Source organism: Heterocephalus glaber, unplaced genomic scaffold, assembly GCF_053883595.1.
Source record: "Heterocephalus glaber isolate CG9 unplaced genomic scaffold, H.glaber_assembly_v1.0 deba00001457, whole genome shotgun sequence".
Classification (NCBI taxonomy): domain Eukaryota; kingdom Metazoa; phylum Chordata; class Mammalia; order Rodentia; family Bathyergidae; genus Heterocephalus; species Heterocephalus glaber.
The window spans coordinates 14,796,434-14,820,953 of NW_028258305.1; the positions used below are offsets into that span (position 1 = coordinate 14,796,434).

Consider the following 24,520-nt stretch of genomic DNA (forward strand, 5'->3'; position numbering starts at 1 on the left):
ATGTTGAAAGCTTTCCCTTTGAGGTTGAGAATAAGACTAGTCTTCCCATCATCCATATCACCTCCTGGTCCTTTATGATTCGGGTGATATAGACCACAACGTTTAGGGGTAAATTTGAACTAAACCATATAATGCCATTCCTCTTGTTCAGTAATTGATTCAGAAAAGTGCAAGGATAATTCCAACGATGCACTCCAGCCTCCTGGTTACAATGAATGTATCAGAGGCAGCACAAGACCAAAACTGGTCCAATCAAAGGTACAGCCAGAATTTATTTTGTCGGGGAGAATAAAAACTCTCTGACCCTATGTAGAATATAGTAAAGACATCATGTCAGAAATTGCTGCAGTCATTTCCAACACAAGAGAGGAGCCATGGAGGATGAAATAAAAAGAATAACCTAGAAGTAGAACCTAGTGAAGAATTATTCAATTTTATGTATGAGAAAAAACAAAAACAAACAAAAAAACTCCCTTTATTATGTTTTGCATCTCAAATTGCCTTACTAATACAGTATGACTATAAAGTTCCATAATTAGTACAAAGTACATAAAAGTCAAAAGAATATTCTTAAAAAATATATAGCTAGTTCAAGGTTGTGGTAGAAAGCAGATACCAAAAATTTCCGAAAAGGACTGCTGTTATTGAGTGAAATAATATACATAAATTATGTACTCCAAGGTTAAATGCACCCCAAGCTACCAGCACTAACCGCAATAGCAAGGCTAACAGAGCAGCAGGCTGTGGTGCAGTGTTCAGGAAAATACCAGAGATGCTCATATCAAAAGCATTCGCTATCATTTAAAATGATACAGCTCTCGAGTGAAATAGTCTTCAAGTTTAGATGCCAGTGTGTGGTACAGTTAGCTTTTATTGAAAATATTTTGCAACTTTTATATACCTCTGTTTCTGCATAACAATGCTCTAAGATAGGGCCGGGGATTTAGCTCAGTGGTTTTGCTGCCCGCTGTGCAAGCTCAAGGACCCGAGTTCGATACCCCATGCCAAAAAAAAAAAAAAAAAAGAATGCTCTAAGATAGGTATGATTCCCAATTGACACTTCAGGAACAAACTCAGCAAGGTGAGAAGGCTTAGCTCGAGTCTCAGCTCTCAGGGCGATGCCTGTTTGTACCACTGATCCCATCCAGAGCCCATGTTCATTCTCTGTCTCAGGCTGCCGCTCTAATGCATGCAAGGATTCAAAGAGGCATACAAATCATAGTGATTTGGACAGCTTATGCACCAGAAAGACACTACATTTCTTGGATACATTCTATATCCTAGCATGTGTGTGTGTGTGTGTATATATATATATATATATATATATGTATATGTATATGTATATATATTTATATTTAGACCCATTTCCTAACAAAGCTGACAGGGCCTGGGATTTAGCTCAGTGGTGCCATGCCTGCCTTGCAAGTGCAAAGTCCTGAATTCGATCCCCGGTACCAAAAAAAAACCCCCAACATCAAAAACAAATAATAAAGCCAACAAATGCACACATTTGGGAAGAGTAATTTCTTTTATAGAAACAACCCTGTGTGATGTCAGTCACTGGGAAATAGTTTCTTAGCACAAATAAAACTAAATTGGGTTCTTAAAGCAAAGTTAGGGAGAACTTTAAAAGTATTTACAACCAGGTCTAGGAAGTCACGAGCTTTAAAAAAGAACAGATAATTGTATGGTGTTTGGAGCTGTTTTAAAATATGGAGGCAGTTAGATAAACACTACATGAAAGAAAATAAAACTTTTTGTTTTTCCCTTCACAGAATAGAGGATGGAACTAGCAAATGAAAATTAAATAACTCTCCTAAAGTACTGTTCTCTTGATATTTATCTTTTAAAGATACACATAAAAGCTCCCCAAATAATATACATTGTACAAAAGTTAGAAGACAAGATAAACAAGTGATATGAGTAGTTAAATAACAATTTGATTCCTTCCTAATCTCCCAAATGACTTAGTGAACTCTACAATCAATATTATACAATGTTATTTTTACAAATATAATAAATAGAATAATAACTTAAATTGGACCATAAAATGTATGTGAAAATTCTATTAAATTCTATAATTATAGTATGAAAAATTATCTCTCTATTCCACAGTCTTTGGGTATCTAATGTTACTGCTACATAATGCCATGGGCTATAGAGGCAGGCAGTGTCATGATGGAGAAATAATATTAGTAAAATTAGCCTCTTGCGTGCAACTCTAACCCAGCTGGACCAATCTATAATGGCCTACCTGGCTCAGTGCCCTTGCTTCTCTTTCCCTCTGAGAAGAATCTATTAAGTTAATTCTGACTTACAGCTATGCAACCGACTCTGGAACAACTCCAGCTCTCAACAGAGGAGATAACATAAGAAATCCCTTGTCAAGATCTTCCTGCCCCTGCATTGAATTATCGTTCCTCTGATTTTGCTCTGATTTTATTCCAGTCCAGTGTGACCGATTGCCTTGTACTTCAATTTCCATTGTGTGGTTGTTGTTTAACTGTGAAATCACAACCTCCTTATTATGGGTCCCTAATAGTTCATGGAAGATTTCCATAGTACCCAATACTCCGTGCCTATTGGAATGGGCCTTTCCTTTTTTTTTCAAGGATTATTTTGTTATTTGGACCACTTCCTAAACATTTAGAAGTTGGGCTCAGTTTAGGCCATATTCCACCAACTCCAAACCACTGCTGAACCACCTTTTTACACCAATCCATGAATTATGAATCTACTGTTCAAATTCATGGGAGCCAGTTCAGCATACTGGTTAGGAGTGTGGTTTCTGGGCTGGGGATGTATGTAGCTCAGTGATAAATGCTTGGTTAGCATGTGCAAAGCTCTGGGTTCAATCTCCAGTAATGCAAAAAAACAGAGTGGTTTCTGTAATCCTATAATCATGATCCCTGAGTCTGAAAGCTGTCCCAGGTATGCAAGACCTTGAATTTCTTGTATACCTTGATTTCTTCATTTCATCCTCAACTGAGGATAAAAGGCAGAACCTGCTTCAAACGTGAATATATAGTGATACTGACTAATAGATAATGAGCACTAAACAAATGTTATCTGTTGCTATTATGGTTCCTATGGATCCATAGGCTCATAGATCCCATAGGATCTTTAGGACTTTACTCAAAGCTGAAGATCAATCATCTGATCCTATGTAGCTATTCCATTCCTATCTGTTTCTACACTTAGATATGAATCCCTCTTTCCTAATGAGTTTATAATAAATGGGATCACTTTCCTTAACAAGGAAAGCAATAAGGAGTTGAAATTTATTTCTTGCAGCTATATTCTTTTCCTTTCCAACAGAAAGGGGCTATCGTTCAACAAGGCTAAACTTGTTCATACTTCTCTATATTTATGAAAAGATGCTACTTTTATAGCCACTCTCTCATCATGGCTTATCTTGAAGAACAGCCGGGGTTTAGCTTTCAGAGCAGATGACTGAAAGTTACGCATAATCAAGCCAAAATGGGATAGAAGCTTTGAGAACTGTCATAGGCCATTCCTACGCAGCCACTTGGATTCTCAACTCTGGAGCTTTTAAAATGTGACTCAAGAGGTAGAATCTGAAAAAAAGACACGTACAGACCTCTGCATCTTCATAAAACATGAGAAACTTATTAAATATGAACAGAAAGATAAAATGATACTAACACTGACATGATTCTGTTCTTATTCCATGCAATGTTTGTACCACTATTCATACATGTAATAATACCTTGGTTTGCTAAAACCTTAAGACATCACCACTTATTTCTTATATTTTAAGGCTTTATCACAAAGTCTATTACATGTGTGACACCTTTTGAAGCAAAGGACCAGAATTAATGTGCATATTTTATGAGTGGAATGAAAGATAAAATGATTTATTCCAAACTCATGAGAAAGGTCTGAACAAAAATCTGGTTCCTAAACACATAATAGCTCAATTGCCTTTGGAAGAGTAAACATTTGTCTCCTATTATTTGAAAAAAGTTCTCGACACACACAGAGTTGTTCCAGCTGGATTTTAAAACTGGATATATCTTGATCCCAATGGTCCAATTTGGAACTCTGAAGTAGTCAATTTCCAAATTCAATTCTCATTCAGCATTTGTGGATAGATCTTCAGAATATGTGCACCTCGAACAAAACAACAAGCTTTAACTCAATGCAATTGACTCAGGCTGTTTTTCATTATACCAACCAAATGTGATGGCAAAAACTCTAAATCAGTTTAGGAGAAAACATAACACATTTCTTTAAGCATCACAATGGGGGTGGTATTAAGTGTTAGGCCCAGTCAGTGTGGTTGAGACAGGAGGACCACAAGTTTGAGCCCAGCCTGGGAAACTGAGTAACTTAGCAAGATCTTTCTTGTCTCAAAATGAAAATTTAAAAAGGCTCAGATGTAACTCAGTGCCCTGGGTTCAATCCCAAGTACTTCACTTCCCCCCACACATACAAAGAGGCTGGGTAGTAGGAATGCTGTTATGATTTTCAATATCATTTCTCCAACCCTACTTTAGGAGTAGTTTTGATATTGTGCTCTCATAGCTACTGGTAAATGTTGATTCACTGTAAGGGAGTCATGGGTGAGGACTTGAAGGAGGGAAGTAGTCACTGCCAAATTTAAACCTGGAGCAGGACCTCGAATAGTAAAAAGCCACTGTGTTCCATTCCTAGGGCAGACCTCTGTCATCTCTTTCAGTATTTACTTCTCCTCTCTTTGGTTTCAGTTAAGGATTGAGTACTTGAATTCATCTTGTGACCCACAACCTATGAATGACCCTTCTGTTACTTTGCTGGAGTAGAGCACAGAAAGTACATTCACAGCTGTTTAAAATTAACACTTCTTTGTTATTAGGAATGGCTCTACTCTTTTCCCGACACCAACACATTACTGAAAATTCTGTACTGCAAATCCTTTATCCTTCTGACTCTCTGCCCTTTTGGGCCTGCCAACAGCCAGTTATAGCAACAGATTTTCTGTCAGAGGGAACTGCAGCCTCGCAAATGCACATAAAAATTCTCAATCTTCAACATCTCTGAAGTGGGTCCAGATTTATCCAGGAGAATATGTTTTTTCTTACCCAGGTATTTCAGTATATATTTCTTTGACTTGAATCTTGAATGTAAGGTTGCTACCACTTTCCAACACATCCAGTACATTGTGGAAATTTACAGTAACACAGTGAGGACTGGAGCCACAATGGTGCCACCCCTGGATTTCTGTAGCAAAGACACACAATTAAGCCCATCATGTTTATACAAGACTTCACTTTCTCACAAATTTGCCCCTATTTTCTCTAAATATTTAACTGAAAGTAGTCACCAAAGTAGCTACTCCACTACAGTAAAGCAGTAGCTAGATACACTAGGGAATTTAATTTAACACTGGCTTAGCCTACCACCCCCTGGGTTTTCTGCAACAAGTTATTAATTCTGTGTTAGTGTCTTATATTTTTTGGCATCTTTTAGAATGTCTCCCTTCATTCCCTCCTTGTTATTGTATACTTAGAAAGTGAAAGCTCATTTTATTATTTGTCTAAGAAAGAAATAAGTGGAAAAGAAATCTTTAAGGAGCACTGCTCCCAGCCCATAGGAGGCTTTTGGGCCGCCATACCACTGCTCCCAGAGCAAAGGAGCCTTCCGGGCTGCCGTAGCACCGCTCCTAGCACAGAGGAGGCTTCCTGGCCTCTGTAGTACCAATCCCAGTGCAGAGGAGGCATCTGGGCTGCCGTAGCATTGCTCCTAGAACAAAGGAGGAGGCTTCTGGGCCACCATACCACTGCAGAGAAGATGAACCACACGGGTGCCAGAAGCGCGCGCGCACACACACACACAACTGCTCCCTGTTTGAAATGAGAAGACACATAAACAAGTCTCAAAACCAGACTTCCAGATCACCTACAGCAACCCCAAAGGAAAAGGAGATGGAACACTCTGATACTCAACCACCTGGACTCTCTGAACTGGCAACAAAAGAGGATCTGGAAAAAATGAAATCAAAAATACATTCTCAGATAACAGCAGAGATTGTGCCCATAGTGCAAGACATGATTAATAAATCTAGAGAGGAGCTGAGGAACATGATGGAATCCCATAATATGAAACAAATGGAATCCATAAAAAGATGCAAACAGATACCCAGGAGATTAAAAATTCCATTGAAAGTTTGCACAGCACAATGAGCCAATGTAAGGACAGGATTTCAGATATAGAAGATAAGACTCCAATTAGTGACCAGGAAAGGAAAAAATTTCTTTAAAATTATAAGGGACCACAAGAAATCAATCCAGCAGCTGCTACATAAGGCAAAGAAGAATAACATAAGACTGATCAGAGTCAATGAAGAAACAGGAGACAGTGCAAATGATATAAAAAAAATGTTCACAGAAGTGATGGCAGAAAACTTCCCAAGCAGGGGAAAAGAACTTGACATACAGCTAAGGGAGGCATATAGGACTCCAACTAGCACTGATCAAAAACATCTACACATAGGCATGTAATAGCTAAGATTCCAGAAACCCAAAAGAAGAACAAAATTCTATGATAGTTAAAGAAAAGAAATAAATCACATACAAAGGAAAGCCCATCAGAATCACAGCACACTTCTCAATGCAAACCCTCAAGGCAAGAAGAGCCTGGAGGGGCATATTTCAAGCCCTAAAGGAAAACAGCCTCCAACCAAGATTGATGTACCCTGTAAAACTATCTTTCAAAATTGATGGAGAAATAAGATACTTTCGTGACAAAAAGCACCTTAGGAACTTCATGAATACCAAACCAGCACTCAAAAAAATTTTAGACAATATCCTAGGAAAAGACAATGAGGATCTCAACCCCAGGAAGCTCAGCAGAAGGAATCCATTGGGTGTGACATGAAATTAAACACAATGGGGTAGAATCCAACAAAAAGAAAAAGTCATGACAATGAAAAGTCAATATGAATCAGTTATAACCATCAATGTTAAGGCTCTCAATTCACCAATCAAAAGAAATAGACTGGCAGAATGGGTCATGAAGCAAGATCCAACAATATGCTACATACAAGAAAAACACTTAATTCAAAAAGAAACTCACAGACTGAAAGTTAAAGGGTGGAAAACAATACTTTATGCAACAGGAACCCCCCCAAAAAGCAGGAGTAGCTATTCTCTTTGCAGATCAATTGGATTTCAAACCAACACTGATTAAGAGAGACAAAGGACACTATATCCTGGTAAAGGGAACAATGTAAGAGGAAGAGTTGACAATCATAAATATCTATGCACCAAACACTAGTGAACCCAACTGTATAAAACAAATACTAAGAGACATGAAAAGTCATATATGCAATAATACAATTGTAGTGGGGGACCTCAACACCCCACTGCCACAAATAGATCAACTAGACAAAAAATAAGCAATGAAATACTAAAATTCAATGAAACTCTTGAACAAATGAACTTAACAGATGTTTATAGAGTATTCCACCCCACAAAATCAGAATACACACTCTTTTTAGCTACACATGGGTCATTGTCCAAAATAGACCACATAGTCGCTCATAGAACATGTTTAAGTACAAAGGAATTGAAGTTATCCCCTGTATATTATCAGACCATAGTGCAATGAAATTGGAGATCAATAGCAAAAGAAAGCACAAAAATTTCATAAACATATGGAAATTGAACAACACACTTCTGAATAAATAATGGGTCACAGAGGAAGTTGAAGAAATCAACCATTTCCTTCAATTAAATGACAACAATACAACATATTGGAACCTATGGGACACAGTGAAAGCAGTCTATGAGGAAAATTCATAGCAGTGAATACTCATATTAGGAAAACAGAGAGAGCCCAATTAAACAACCTGATGCTGAACCTCAAGCTTCTAGAGAAAGAAGAGCATACATAGCTCATACAAGGGAGGAAATTATAAAGATCACACCAGAAATCAATGCAATGGAGACTAAGAGAATGATACAAAAAAATCAATGAAGCCAAGAGTTGGTTCTTTGAAAGAATCAACAAAATTGACAAACCCTTAGCCAACCTTATCAGAAAAAGGAAAGAAAAGGCCCAAATCCATGCAATTAGAAATGAAAAGGATGAAATTACAATGCACCCAGCAGAAATCCAGAGGATCATCAATCCCTATTTCAAGAACCTATATGTCAATAAGGTGGAAAACACAGAAGAAACGGACAGATTGCTAGATATGTATGAATTACCAAAGTTGAATAAAGAAGACCTAAAAATTCTAAACAACCCAATATCAATGAAACTGAAAATGTAATTAAAAACATACCAACTAAGAAAAACCTGGGTCCTGATGGCTTCACTGTTGAATTCTACAAGACATTTAAAGGGGAACTACTGCCACTACTCTTTAAACTCTTCAATGAAATTGAAAGGGAAGCAATACTCCCAAATTCATTCCTAGAAGCAAGCATCACCTTGATCCCCAAAGCAGAGAAAGACCCAACTGAAAAACATAACTATAGGTCAATCTCACTAATGAACATAGATGCAAAAATCCTTAATAACATACTGGCAAATACAATGCAGAAGATCATCAAGAAGATCATACACCCTGACCAAATGGGATTCATCCCAGGGATGCAGAGATGGTTCAACATACACAAATCAATCAATGTAATACACTATATCAATAGAGCCAAAGATAAAAACCATATGATCATCTCAATAGATGCAGAAAAAGAATTTGACAAAATTCAACATGCATTTATGATAAAAAAAAAACCCTACAAAAAATTGGAATAGATGATCTCTACCTCAACCTGATAAAAGCCATCTATGAAACACCAACAGCCAATATCATGCTAAATGGTCAAAAACTGAAATGCTTCACACTCAAATCAGGAACAAGACAAGGATGTCCATTATCACCACTCCTGCTCCATATAGTTTTGGAAACATTAGCCATGGCAATTAGACAAGAGAAAGCAATAAAAAGAATAAAGATAGGAAATGAAGACGTCAAATTGTCATTATTTGCAGATGACATGATACTCTATATAGAAGACCCTAAGAACTCCACCAAAAGTCTTCTAGACTTAATAACCAAATTCAGTCAAGTAGCTGGATACAAAGTCAACACACAAAAATCAATAGCTTTCCTCTACACGAAGAACAGACTCACTGAGACAGAAATAGGGCAAACAATTCCTTTCACAATAGCATCCAAAAAACTGAAATGCCTAGGAATCAACCTAACAAAAGAAATCAAAGACCTCTTTTCTGAAAACTATGGCACTCTGAAAAGAGAGATTGAAGATGATATCAGAAAATGGAAAGACATCCCCTGATCCTGGGTAGGAAGGATCAACACAGTGAAAATGGCCATACTTCCAAAACTGCTATATAGATTCAATGCAATCCCAATTGAAATCCCAGCAGCATATTTCACGGACCTTAAGAAAACAATCCAAAAATTCATTTGGAACAAGAAGAGACCCAGAATAGCAAAAGCTTTTCTAGACAACAGAGACATGGCAGGGGGCATCACAACCCCCAACTTGAAACTATACTACAAAGCTACTGTGATAAAAACAGCATGGTAGTGGCAAGAAACAGACCTGAGGACCAGTGGAACAGATTAGAAGATGCAGAAACAACTCCAGACACACTCAGTCACCTCATCTTTGACAAAGGAGCCAAACACCCTCACTGGAGGAAAGATAGCCTCATTAATAAATGGTGCTAAAGTTCTTGGAGTTTGTCATTAGGATGTGAGGACAGCCACATCAATACTGCACAGGCTATTTACAGATTTTTTGGTTTACTTTGAGATCTATTGCTCCACTTGTGTGTGGCAGAAAAATGAGATTTTGGCAAATTTTTTGTGTATTTTTAATTTTCATGATGAGTCTCCTCCTTATCCACAGACAGAGACCAGCTAATTTGGCCCTGAGAAGAAAGCTACACAGACACAATTGCTTTCAGTGGAGATGCCTGCCACTCCATTCCTGGGTGCCCTTCTCCTGAGAGAACCTGGAGCTGGTGGCCTTGGGCCTGCAGGAGGGAAGGAAGGGCTGGTGATTCACCTCACTCACTGCAAGGACCTCACTGTGACATCTACATGACTGCTCAACATTACTGTCCAGAAAGCATCTGGGGTGGGTTTTTAAGAAGAACAATTATATAAGTTGAAAAGTGAAGTCTGAACCACCATTATTTGCCTTCATAACAAAAATCTCTCCTCTTTTTCTGTGCATTATTATTCTTATACAAATTAAAAAGGAAAATATTTTGTAATGTTTTTAAATTCTGTAATGGTAAAAAGTGTAAGAATTTAAAGGGTTTTTTTCCCTACTCCTATAATTTTCCAAAAGTATGCTTTGAAGTATTTAATCTAAAATCAAATGCACCAGGGCTATAGCTCAGCAGCACAGCGCTTGCCTGGCAAATGCAAGGTCCTGAGTTTGATCACCATACCAAAAAAATAAAATAAAATAAAATAAAATAAAATCAGATACATTAACTGGATTTACAGTATAGGGAGAAAATAATCAATTCATTAATTATTTATACTGGAAAAAGTTATTCTTGTCATTTTATATGGTAAGCTTTAGTGTTTATAAAAGTATGATATTGTATTTTATAAAGGTGTAAAGGAAAGTATAAAAAAAATGGTGCTAGAAAAATTGGGTTTCAACCTCCCAAAGATTAAAATTAGACCTATATCTCTCACCATGCACTAAATTAAAATCGAAATGGATTAAAGATCTAAATGTTAAAACAGAAACTCTGAACCAGCTGGAACAGAGGTTAGGTAGAACTCTTGAAGATATTGGTGTAGGAAAAGATTTTATGAACAAAACCTCAGTTGCCTGTGAACTAGCACAAACAATCAACAAGTAGGATCTCTTCTTATTAAAAAGCTTCTGCACAGCAAGAGAAACCACCAGCAGTGTGAAGAGACAACCCACAATGTGGGAAAAAATCTTCACCTGCTCTTCCTCAGACAAAAGTCTACTATCTCGAATCTATAAAGAACTTAAAAAGATTAGACCTCCCAAATTTAAAGACCCAATGCAAAAATGGGCATCGGAAAGGAACAGACATTTCTCAGACAAAGAAGTAGACATGGCAAATAAACATATGAAAAAATGTTCGACATCACTGGTCATTTGAGAGATGCCAATGAAAACAACGCTGAGATTCCACCTCACTCCAGAAAGAATGGCTGCTATCATGAAATCAATCAATAACAAATGCTGGCTTGGCTGTGGGGAAAGAGGAACCCTGCTCCACTGCTGGTGGGAGTGTAGACTGGTGCAACCACTGTGGAAATCAGTATGGAGATACCTCAAAGAACTAGGACTGGAAGTTTCATTTGACCTAGCTATTCCCCTGCTGGGGATCTTCCCCAAAGAATTAAAAGAATCATACCACAGTGACATATATGCACCCATGTTCATAGCAGCACAATTTGTAACAGCTAAAACTTGGAAACAGCCCAAATGCCCATCAACTGGAGACTGGATAAACAAATGAGTTTTTTTAAATAAAATGGAGTAGTACTCAGCCATAAAAAATGAGAAATTAGAGACATTTATAGCTAAAGGGATGCACACTGAGGCAATACTCTTAAGTGAAATAAATAGGACACACATGTGTAAATACCAAATAGTTTCTCTAGTGTGAGAAACTGAAAGTGTAACTAAGGACTAAAAGGTATAATAGATAATGTGAAATAGGAAGAAAAGGGGCAATGGGGAGGGGGAAGTGGGAGGGGCAGGGGAAAGGAAAGAGGGGAATGAAATTAATACGAGAAAAAGAAAAAAATGGAAATAAAGTCTTTGTAAATAGAGAGGGATGGAGGAGTTGAAGGGAGGGTAGGGGAAGGGGAAAAAATAAGAACCAGGAGATGTAAAGGTGCAAATTTCCAATGATGAATGTCATTATGTTGGACACCTAAAATGTACCAATAAAAGGAAAAAAAAATGACTGTGCTAGTCAGCTATTGGCAAAATACTTCTACATACAAAGCATCCTGAAGTCAATGACTTACAATAAAAAGTGTTTTTTCCTCATGTTCACAGGTCTGGATGCTGACTACTTTGTCAAGTCAAGACTGGGATTGGATGTGGCTCTCTAATTCAGGCTGCAGTTTGGGCTTAGGTTTGCTTCATCTGTGTTCATTTTGAGACCTAAGCTGATAGAATAGCAGCAGTCCAGCAAAATCTCTTTTCCTCACAAATCACCAGTGTGAAAAACCCAAGCCAAACCATGCAAGCATATTGAAAGTTTTATATTGCATGCACTAACATTTACTCACTTAAATCAAGTCACATGGCCAAACCCAGCCTCAGTGGAATGAGGCTAAACAATAATGCAAAAGTATTCAACAATAAATACTGAAATTTTAACTAGTTGAAATAAATTATTTATAAATCTGTATTTTTACCTGGAGTTATATTCATATTAATGAGACTCTGAAAAGAAAGATCTTACGATAATTAAGGAAAAGGTTCTGGAGAGATGAAGCACTAATTGTGATATTCTGAAATGAAAATTTCTGATATTTCATCACTAAAGAATTAAGGTAAGTCAGGCTTCCGGTATTCATTTATATTATATAGGAAATCAGTTCAAACATATTTTCTGTGTTTTCATTCTCTTTACTCAAACTGCTATGCTAAACCATCAAAAAGTAATTGATACCATAATTAAAAGAGAAGATAACATATAATTCCAGCACTCAGGAGGCTGAGGCAGGGGGATTGCAGTGAGTTCGATGCCAACCTGAAGTACATAGCAAGACTCAAAAAACAAAAAAACAGGGCCGGGTACTTGGCTCAGTGGCACCCTGCCTGCCTAGCAAGTCCAAGGTCCTGAGTTCAATCCCCGGTACCAAGAAAACAAAAAAAAAAGAACAAAGGAAGGGGGGGGAGGGGGAGGAGGAAAAGAAAACAAATCTTTACTATTTTATGAGATTTGCAGTTGAATACATATCTGCCGTTTAAGGAAATTCTTAAGTATATGGGGGAAAGCTTTAATACACCTCACTTATTTAAAAAAGAAATATAAAATATAAGGTTATTTAAAAGGAAAAATAAGACATTAAGTCAACATAAATGCTTTGAAGTTTAAGTATTTTGAATAAACTTAAAATTTTAGGTTGAGAAAATAACAGAAAAAAAGCACAGTTAATCAAAGCAGCACCAATCTGTTTTCAATCATTATATTATAAATTATTCAGTGTGAGCTTAGAGAAATGATCTTAATTAAGAAAGATTACACTTGGGTGTTAATATGACAAAATTTGCTAACATTTTAAAATTTATATTGTAATAATAATGGATACAAAGGATTTCTTGGCAATATAAAAATAAGTTTAACAGAAGATCTTTGTTTCTAGACTTCCATTGTTCTATAATTCAGGACCCCAAATGTAACCATGTCAAATATCTATTTTAGGTATTAGAGACCCTTTAGGGCCAACCTCTTTGGTCAAAATTGTCATGAACATAACTAATGGGTAGTAGGTATAGCATTGGGTATTAATTCTAATGAACTAATATGTAAGTTATATATTATTTCTATTCTACTTCCCCATATTAGTCCTCCTTTTAGAACCCTGCAATGAATTTTCTCATTTGAACAAGTCTCAAATCCAAATTCTTTTTGGTGGCATTTTAAAACTCATCATTATGCTGTCTCAATTTATTTTTCTGAACTTATTTTCAACTGTCCCATATTATGAGTGCATTACCCTTGCTAAATTGATGTGGTGTTTTAAAAACATGCCCTAAGGGCATTATTTCTCTGCTTGCAAAACAAACAACCAATCAATCCTTCTGTATAGTATTTGACTCATCTCTTTAGAGCCTGCACAAGTCCCATCTCTTACACTGAAGATTTCCTAGTGGACTTCATCTTCTCAGTAGCTTGTCTACCTCTAATCTTTGATAGCATGTATTATTTTTCTGTGCATATGAAATTTAACACATAACTATCTTTAATTATTGAACTTTTCCAATGTATTTTATCATCCACTTATTGATCCTAATGTCTTTAAGTATAACTTCCATATCCAAGATACATACTTCAGGTTGTGCATGACACTGGTGACATCATGTTATCTCTGTACCAGGCATTGACTATATACCTTCAGGCCTGTTATGGAGGCGGGTTGGGGAGCGAGAGAGGAGAAGGAGAGGGAGAAAGGAGAGACAAGGGAAGGAGTGGGGAGGGGGAGAGGGTCAGAGAGAGGGAGAGGGAGAGAGAGAGGGATCCTATTTAATTAAGATACTGTAATTGGATTTCCATTACATGTAGCAAAATGCAATCCTAAATGATACATCTTAACATTACCTTTATGAAGAAAAATTTAAGATAATCAACAATTGTTTAATGCTTTTCTATGGAAAACCCAGAAAAATAAAAATCTTTTAGAAAAAGTAAATAAATAGAAAATAGAATATAAAACAAATAATCAAATTCATTTTTATTTACACAGCAATATTCAGAAAATCTGAGGAAAAGCTTCCACTGGCAATAGCAACAAAGGAAAAAATATTTTGAAATAAGCATAATAATAATGTGCATGTAACAGATACATGATGAAAACTAAAAACATGTTAAGAGCTAAAAAACAAAAAGACTTGAAGATAGATTGACAGAAAAATTCTGTAATTCTTCCCCCAAGTCTTTACATTCATCATAATTCCAATAAAAAGTTAAAGTTGCAAAAAAAATTTGACTAATATTTTTAAACTTATCTGGAAGGTGATCAGCTGTTAAATTAGCCAAAAATCTTCAAGAAAAGAAGGGTTGTTGCTCGACTAGACATCATTTGAAACATATTATAAACCCTCAATAATTAAAACAGTATGGATCTGGCCCATGAATAAAACAGATCAATAGAACTAAATTTAAAAGACTAGGAACAGACTAAATTATTTATAAGAATTTCTGCTTATGACAAAATTGGCATCTGAAATTGGTAGTGTGATAAATTATTTAACAAAGAATTTTAGAAAAAAAGTTAGATTCCTGCTTCAGAATATGTAAGATAAATTGTATACTGGTTAATGTTTTAAAATAGAAATAATCAACTACTAAAAGAAAACAGAGCTGAATAATTTTGAAATATTTGTGTTAGGAAGGAATTCCTAAACAAAAAACTATTCCTAAGGCAGAAACTATAACAAGACCGACAGATTGGACTCACCGAAATGCAAAACTATTTTTTGACACTAACCCCACCATAAATAAGTATAAAAGGTAACTTTAAATGATCTAATTTAATCAGTATTAGCTTTATTAAATGAATTTATTTTATACATCAACATGATGGAATATTTTGCAGACACTAGTAATAATCACAAGAATATGCACTTATTGACATGAAAAAACATTCAGAAAACAAGATTATACCTAAATATGTATGATGTGCTTCTAGTTTTATAAAACATTCTATACCTGCTTATAAATTTACACAACATTCTGTACAGTGACACTATAATGGATATTTTTCTCTTTATTTACTCTATATCTTCTTTTGTCCCTTAAAGGTAAGTAAATATGTATTACCTCTTAATAAAAAAAAATATTCTTAAGCCCTTGTGCTGAAAATAGCCAAGACATTTTTGAGGAAAAATGTGAGCTTCTATTAGAATGAGTTATTTCTATGGTGAGATTACAGGGAATTGAATTTTTCTTTACATAAACTTTTGGAATATTTTTGTAGAGGAATATATTTACTGTTTTTGTTAAAGTGAAATAAACTTAGTTTATCAAATGTATTTTGCTTCTATACACCTATGGATTGCATAACTACTTTATGGAAGGAAACAGGCTGACTCAGTGGGTGAACTGACTGGCAGGCATGCATATCAGCTCTTCTACTTCCATCTTGGTGCACGGGGCACATTCAATAAGCTGTTTGTGGTAAGTTAGAAATAAAGCCTTTCCTTCCCCTTTCATAGTGCTATCACTTCTGTTTGATGCTGAGAGCTGGTAAACAGACACTAAAGCCTCCAAAGCAGACTACTACAAAATGATGAGTAGTTGTTTATTTAAGCACAGACAAATGCATTCTCAGTCAGCTGTGAAGGGCAAAGGAAAGCACCTATGAGGTTCCAGGATGACAGGTGAACTTCTACTAAAATTGTAAAGCAAAACAAAGTAGAAATTCTGAGTGAAATTTGATAGTGATCTATGGTGACTGTTCCCTGTGACGTAAAAGGCAATCCATCCACTTGGTTAGCCAAAGATCATCCTCACCATATGTGTACTGTCAAAGGAATTAAAAAGTTTTCCAAAGGATTCCCAAATCTCCAAAACTAAAAGTTCAAGCAATGTGAAAATCTGTAAGACAGTCTCCAGCTTTAAGTGGAAAACAATCCAAATTTGCTTCTGCTAAAAAAGTAACACTGCCAGACCATCCCCTCTACTAGTAACCTAAATTCATTCATTCTTCATTTATTCACTCCTTTTTTCATTTACAATGAATACCTACTCTGTGCCAAGCACTAGAGCAGGCAGTAGGTAGAACTTAGAATCATCCTTTATCTAATGCAAACATATTATATTCTTGATTGAAATAATCAAATAAAGTAATAAATGCCCCAAATAAACTAGCTAGTAATAAATTAGGGGAGAAGAGAGACAGAGACAGACACAGAGAGGGAGGGAAGGAGGGAGGGAGGAAGAAGAAGAGAGAGAGAGAGAGAGAGAGATTGATTTTCTGGCACCATGAAGCACTGATGGTGTCCTACCCTGCTGGTCAATTAGGATGGAAATAACGTGTCTTAAAGTTGTATAATAAAGGGGGCACTGTAATGTAACATGCAGAGAAAAGGTAAACATTTCAAGATACTTAAAACACAAATCAGGTAGGAAAATCCTGGTAAGTCCAGTTATTCTTTAGTAAATGAATCACTTCTAATAATATAGAAACAATAACACAAAAATCTGAACATCGTAATTCTCAAAGTAAAATAAAAATAGAAACTATATACCCAAAAATTAAACTGAAAACACTGCTCATAGCCAAGATACAGCTGAGCTGAGCATTCCATTTTTATAGCCATGACAAGTAAAGCAGAATGTTTAGTAGATCATCAGATCAGCAAAGCAAAATCATCAGCAGTGAGGTTTCTCTCTTAAAAATAAGGACAGATCAAAATTATTTATAATAAATATTTCATATGTTGGGCTCTGGACATTAGAGTTAAATATCATTATAGTTCTATATTTTAACAGGATTTAGAATTGAAAAATTATTTACAAGTTTATTTAAATAAAAATTTGAATCTGGAGCCCAAAGTCTTTTTGTTCACCATCAGGAAACTGTTGATATTCTACAGCAATATTTCTCAAACTAAGATTTATAAAATTGTTATTAAAAGTCTTCAAATTCTGATGATATTTTTTTCTGAATTAAGCTATCTTTTAATAAACTGGTTAAGACCCATTAAAAATTCATGACAATTTAGATTTTATACCTGCCTGGGGCCACAGGACTTACAATGTGTCAATTATATGACAGTTGGTTGTAAACTACTGAACAACTGCTGACTCTACAGGTTTTAGTTTACAGAGCAGAGAGCCTGTCTCCTCCCTTCAAAAAGATGGCAAATAAAGCACTCAAAAGTTACCAGTCTAATTGACTATTAATGATTAATTAGAAGCAAAATCACCGCTACCACTTCTCAATCTATGGAATAAAATGATCATACAGAACCTTTCTGGAGAGTGCAGGTTTTGTTTCATGGTAAGGAAGGAAGGACACTTCTGCCCAAGTTCAACACACAAAATATTTGGTTTGAGATTTAAGACAGGAGGCACTTTTAACATTCTGATAGAAGATGTTAACCATAGAAACATACTGTCACAATTTCATTTGGGTTTATTCAAATCACCTTAAAAAATTCTTACTGCCAGAAACAGCAGTGACAACATGTCTGCATTTCACCTTCGGATACTTCTACTGGTAGGACTTCTCCCGATTGAACAGAGGGAGCAGTGTGTCAGCCCTGAAGTTTACAGATCCAATATTTGATTCTAAAACAATTACTAACAATCCTTAGTGCAGAAAGAAACAATAAGGGAAAACACTATGGAGGTACCCGAGAGCAATCCTACTCAGGCGACCGGGCTTACACTGGTTATTATCATAATACTGTTTGGCTGAGTGGCACCAATATCAAGGAAAAATATTTGCATTGAAAATTCAACTACTGTAAGACCCTTTACCTAAAAATGCCACATTGATATTTCCAGTTTTTCGCCCCCAAAAGAATATACCAGTTTTCCCAACTTCAGTGTCCTGACGTTCTCGGACTCATTCTGTAAGGCTGCGATTGATCCAGTTTCATGACTAGTCACAAACTTGACTTGGACGTTCAAATATAGTTTCTTCCTTTCAGAACAAGGAGATGAGAGGGAACTCACCTCCCTGTTATGTTTTGCTGTCAATGCCGCACCCACGGCTGCCAGTACTTCTCACAAGACGCTCTGTATGGGCTTACTATTTTCACTACTTCATCGGTCGGCGTCAAGCTGACGAGTCCTCATTGCTACATGTCACCTAAACTGTACAGTAAGTTCTGCAGAGATGGATCCAATATTTCTACCTGTATGTACAAATACCACATAAATGGATTCTAGTTGAATCTATATGTTTTAATCCATCAGCTAAGAACATATTACATATTGTAAACATGGCAATATTTAATAGTTATCTATTCTAAAATATTTTCATGTCATGATCACATTTGTTACACCTGAAATTGAATTTATACACATTAAGAATTACTAGCAATGGTTGCTCACTAAGGAAAGGGGGCTAGGGCTACATTTTATTATCTCAGAAACATCTTCAAAGTAAAGTTAAAGCTTGTCTTTGATTGGCTTGGCGTATCCTTTTTTAGTGTCCATATTTAAAATGAAAATTGACACAGAAAATAGCGAGGGCTCCTTCTAATTTACAGTATTTTTAAAAATCAGTTTAAGATTCTTAGGGAAAGTGTCTGTTTTGAAAAATTAAAACCAAAACTGTTGCGAAATAAACTTAATGGAGAAAGGGATTTCAGACTGTCAGGAAGAGCTCGTCAGGTGGTCAGTCCTGCTTGGGCTGCAGCTGCCGTTTCCAGGCCTCGTTCAAGTAAACTAGTCGTTTGTACTTGATGATGATAAGAATGAAGTTTAGCACGTAAGTGGCGATGCAGATGATGCAAAACTCCTTCAGCACAAAGTACAGAATGTGGGCCAGGTACAAAGACCCCACGACAGACACGATGGAAGATGTCATGAGGATTAAAGCTGCAACTGCACTTGCTGTCATGACTGGAGACGAGGGCGGCCGAGCACCTCACCCATGGCCCCAGGTCGCAGAGGGCCGGGTGTTCCGGGTAGCGCTCCTTCTCCCGCTCCACGTGGTAGGCGTAGCTGGACAGCAGGATCCCGGTGACGCACCTGGCGCACCGAGCCACCCGCTCCCAGCGCGGCACACTCTCAGCAGCACGGGCGCCGCCATCTTCCCGCCCCTGCTGCCGCCCACTGCCTCCACCTCAGCCATCCGTCGGGGCCCGACCCAGCCGCCGCTGCCTCCGCCGTCTTGATGATATTTTTAAACATTTTTATTTTAATTTTTATGATAATCTAAAAAATTTAAAGATAGCTGGAATCTCTTGGATGATCCCACCCAACTGGTATGTTGCCATAAGATGTTTGTGGAGAAGTTTGTACAATTGAGTTTATGTCAATTGACATCATGTAAAGCGGTATGACTGAAAGATCCTCTGGTCCAAGTGAGCAAAGAAATTGGAGAGACCAGTATCATCTTTGTCGCCACCAAGTTGTAACAGTTTATTGAAAATGAACATGGTTGTAAGTATGCAAAAAATAATTTTTAAATTCCTGATCATAGCAGCAATTGAATTTGTTTAATGACATCTATTTAATGAAGCTGTCAATTAGGCTAAAGTTACCTTTAAGTGATGAAGTTTTAGAGAATTACCAAGTGATACAAGTTAATGTGCTATTCCATGACTGCCCATTAGCAGAATTTTGTTAAAGATTAAGTCTGATTAGTCTAACTTCCAATCAGAAACTTAAAAGCAGTACTATTATTTGGAATGACATATTATGCAAACAGGCATTCTGAGATATTTTTAAGTCAAAATCTAAACATAGAAACATACAACCCAGAGAACTAGACTTATAGTGACATCTTCCTAAGATAACCCCCAAATCAACAATTGCTTCACCAAAATGCTCATCCCATTCAATCAATTTTTATAGTGCTGTTCATTTGAATTGTTACGATTTTGTAGTTCTATTTATATTTAATTTTAAAATGTTTTGGTTTATCTTATTGAGTTATAAGCATAAAATTATATCAAGTTTTACATTTGTGCACAGTGAGTAATAGCAAGCAATATAAGTAATATGATAAAAATAATTTCATCCAACCCCGGAAGTCCATAGGAATTTTATCTTTCTTCAAGAGTATAGAACACATTCCTCAATTTAGGGAAGCCTACTATAAGAAATAAATTAATTTTATCAAGGATTTAAGAGAAAATGAGCCTGGTTCTCTGTTGGCTTAAATTTTGTTTTTTATTCCAAAGTAAGTTTTTCTGCCTCCTTGCTTTTGCTTTATTCCCCAACTTCAAAACTCAAAGTAGCAGGTATAGGGTGGAGATGGCCAGAAATGGAGGGCACAATTAGAAAAAGGAGTCCTTTTTGTAACCATTATTATGCCGAATTGCTTTCATTTTTGTCTCAAACTAAACTGTTAGTTTCTGAAGAGACAGGTCAGCATCTATACCTGTCATAATTATAAGGTTTAATATACAAGAGGTGATCAGTTATATGGTAACCCGTTTAAATTTTAAAAATGTATTACCATAAAAGACATATTGCCATTAATCCGCCTCAAAATACTCCCCTTCATTTCAAATATATCCTATCTTCTTGCCACTTTAGAAGGTAGTTCTGGAAGTCCTCTTTTGTAAATGCCCTTAAGAAGTGTGATTTAAAAAAATAGTGAGTGCTGCTGCTGAGTGCCATCCAATGAAAAAAACAGACTGGTAAAAACATCAAGTTGTATCTTTGTCCACTTTACTCCCTGGATCTAGCACTGTGAGATTTCTGGCTCTTCCCCCAAATCAAAATGACCACAAAAGGTAAATGTTTTTAATCAATTCAAGACATGAAGGCAGCCACAACTAAAGACACCAAAGAGGACTTCCAGAATGGGTTCTGGCAAGAATGATGGGATAAGTTTATTGAAGTGAGAGGGATTAATAGCAATGTGCTTTTTGTAGTAGTGGTAGTGGTGGTAGTAGTAATAATAATGTAAATATTCACTGTATTTTTTTTTGGTAGCGGGGATCAAACTTGGGTTCTTGCACTTGCGCTGCAGGCAGCAAAACCACTGAGCTAAATCCATGGGCCTCAGTGTATTTTTTTTTATCATGCCACCTAAGTATTTGCCAAATGAAGGAATGAACACTGCCAGGTTATTTTCTCAATTTACGTTACTTTGGTCTGGTTCCGATGTCTTAGTATTATTTTAACTACATAAGAAATATTCTGTAATAAGTGTACTTATTGACTGATGAAAGAGTCATAGTCTGATTATTAAAAATCAGTATCTTCCGGGGATTTAGTTTGATCCCCAGTACCAAAAAAAAAAAAATCAATATCTTTGGAGACTAATCTCCCAAGGAGGCTCTCTGAATGATAAGAAACAATTCTAAGGTAGTATGAACTGAATGCTCAATTTGCTGAGGAAAACAAAACATGAACAACCTTTATCCTCTTTCCATAAAAATTACAAACTATACAACAATGAATACATCAACCCAAAACAAGAATCACGAAGCCAAACTGGAATTAAAATAAGGTGTGCATTGAAAAACTGTATTACTTTGCTTAACATAGTTAAGTATTTCTTAAATATTAAAAACGTATTACTTAAATATTTTTAAAAATCTAATCTTTCATAAAAATGAAAAGATTCTCTACCCCCCCACATCATATTTTTTAAAAATCTATTTTCTTTTCAGTTTCTGGGTGGTACTAACCTAGAAGCCAGCAAACATTCCTAGCTTCATTCTCAAGAGCTGATGAAATACATCTGCAAAAATAAACAGTTTGAAAAAGCTGAGCTTGCCAAAAAAAAAAAAAAGTAAAAGCCAAAACTTGTTTTTTAAATAATTTCCTTAGTACTTTTTTTTAATAAAAAAAGAAATCAAAGTAAAAGCTGATGAGAATTTTATAAGGAATTGCTTCACTGGATACATATGCATATATATGTATATATACACACATTCAAAGAATAGGGTGCAAGAGCACAATTTGACAAGTGACTAATCCCATAAAATTTGATTTATGACACAGAATGTCACTCAGTACTATATGCAAATAAAATTTTTCTTTTTATATAGATGGGATTTATCTTTTGTTCTGGAAAAAACTCCTCACTTTTCTTCCAAAGTTTAAACATAATTTATTATCAGCAAGCTAAGGACTTAAATCAATCATAAAGCCACTATTTCAATTTGTTTATCTGCAGCAAAGAGTATTTGGAACTAAGAAAATCATATCCATTGCTTCCTGCTATTCTGGACCAAAACTAATTTCCTGCCCAACCATGGGATCACATGATGGAAAGTCATGTAGAGATCAAACTCCAACAATAAACACACACACACACACATACACACACACACACAACTTGCATTCATCATTCTAAGGATTTTAAAAGCATAGAAAAGTATACATAAAAACAAAGTGAAAATAAGAAATACAATATTTAGGATAGTATGTTATTAAAAGGATCAGAATTGAATAAACCAGAGAGAAAAAGAAGAGAAAAGCAGAAGGGTAGAGGTGGACTTCATTCCAACTACAGAAGGAAAGGTAGCTAAAAGGAATTTTTTAGAATGTGAACCAAAACTTGGAGAGAAGAAAAAAATTAGAGAGTGAGTACAAATAAAGGATCTCAAACTGAGCCCTAGGTCACAGGAAAAGTAAGCTTGACATCTCCTTGAGCTAGAGGCAAACAAACCACATGAGGAACATAACCCAGAAGATAGACTTTGTGGATCTGTGTGAGGTCCTGGAACATTCTCTGTCATAACAATTTTAGGATTGCAGAAATCGTACAATACAGCCAGCTTATTAGTCTCTCTTTAACCCACATTTTGGCAACTATTCTAAGTATGTATTTGACTTGCCCAATATTGAATGTGCACACAGTAATTGAAAGCTGTTTCAAAGAACAATCTAGAACAATACCATTATACAAGACTAATACAAGAAAATATTATGAAAAAATCGAAACTGATAAGAACTACGATTCATGGTTTATATGTTTCATGTGATATAATATACATGTACTAGTTTATACTAAGGTATAAATTGGCATCTTCATTACTGCAGAGTTGTACCATTGAATCCAAGTTACCAAAAACCCAGCTACCATTAATTTTAACTTGGTCCTTGGTTACATTGACAAAAAAAGGTATACAAGATGCCTGTGATGGGCCAGGGATGTAGCTTAGTGGTGCCACACCTGCCTGGCAAGTACAAGGTCCTGAGTTCGATCCCCTGTAGAGGGGGGAGGGGGATAAATTTTATATGTCCTCTTAGCTAGACAAAGGTGCTCAATTGTTAGTCAAGCTCTAGATGTTGCTGCAAAGGCATTCTAGGAATAATTAACATTTATAATCAGTTGACATCAAGTAAAGCAAGTTAGCCTCCATAATGTTAGGAGATCTTGTCTAATCATTTAAACAGCAGAGACAGGTTTCTGAGAGAAAAGGGAATTCTGCCTCCGGATCACAACAGAAATTGCGCCTGAATTTCCAGCCTTCAAATAATTCAAGACCACAACATCAATGTTTATCTGAATTTCTAGGCTTCTAGCCTTTCCTATAACCTTCAACTTGCCAACTCCCACAATTGCACACTGTTTAATTAAAATATCTTTCTTTTCATATATATACACACATGTATGTGTAATGTGTATGTATAAAATTACAACTTCAAATATACATATAGATGTATGTATACACACACATCTACACACACACACATTTTTGCTTTTCTGGAGAACCCTGACAAATACAATGTCCAAAATCACAACAAAATTAAATTTATTACATTTACCCTAACATTGTATACATTTTATAACTTGAGAAAAATGGCTACCATCAAATCTACAAAGTTTTCAAATCACTTAAAGAAGCCTATGAATGTTCCTTATATTTTTTTTATAGCTTTCATTACACATATTGAGTTTAAAACAGATTGCACCCTCTACAGGGAACATTTAGTTTGCATTTTTAAATTACATCTTAGAGCATGTTAAGTTTATTTTATACTCTCCAATTATAGAAAACATCACAAAGAGAATTAAACTGAACTAAAATGAAAATGGTTTGGCACACCTGTTTCAGGAAAAGAAGGACACATCAGTGCCATGGAGAGTTCATAAAATGCTGATAGGCACTTAGTATAAATAAAGGCAGTCATTTGTGAAAACTGA

The 24,520-nt window shown here is 36.0% G+C and overlaps 1 protein-coding gene and 2 pseudogenes across 2 annotated transcripts in view; 1 reads left to right on the forward strand and 2 right to left on the reverse strand.

Annotated features, from left to right (window-relative positions):
* The window catches only part of Cimip6 (ciliary microtubule inner protein 6), a 297,684-nt gene that overhangs the window by 253,719 nt on the left and 19,445 nt on the right, over positions 1–24,520 (reverse strand). The gene's annotated exons all lie outside the window — the stretch shown is intronic.
* LOC147826964 (apelin receptor early endogenous ligand pseudogene) lies at positions 9,769–10,061 on the forward strand (annotated as a pseudogene).
* LOC147826965 (vitamin K epoxide reductase complex subunit 1-like protein 1 pseudogene) lies at positions 17,586–19,575 on the reverse strand (annotated as a pseudogene).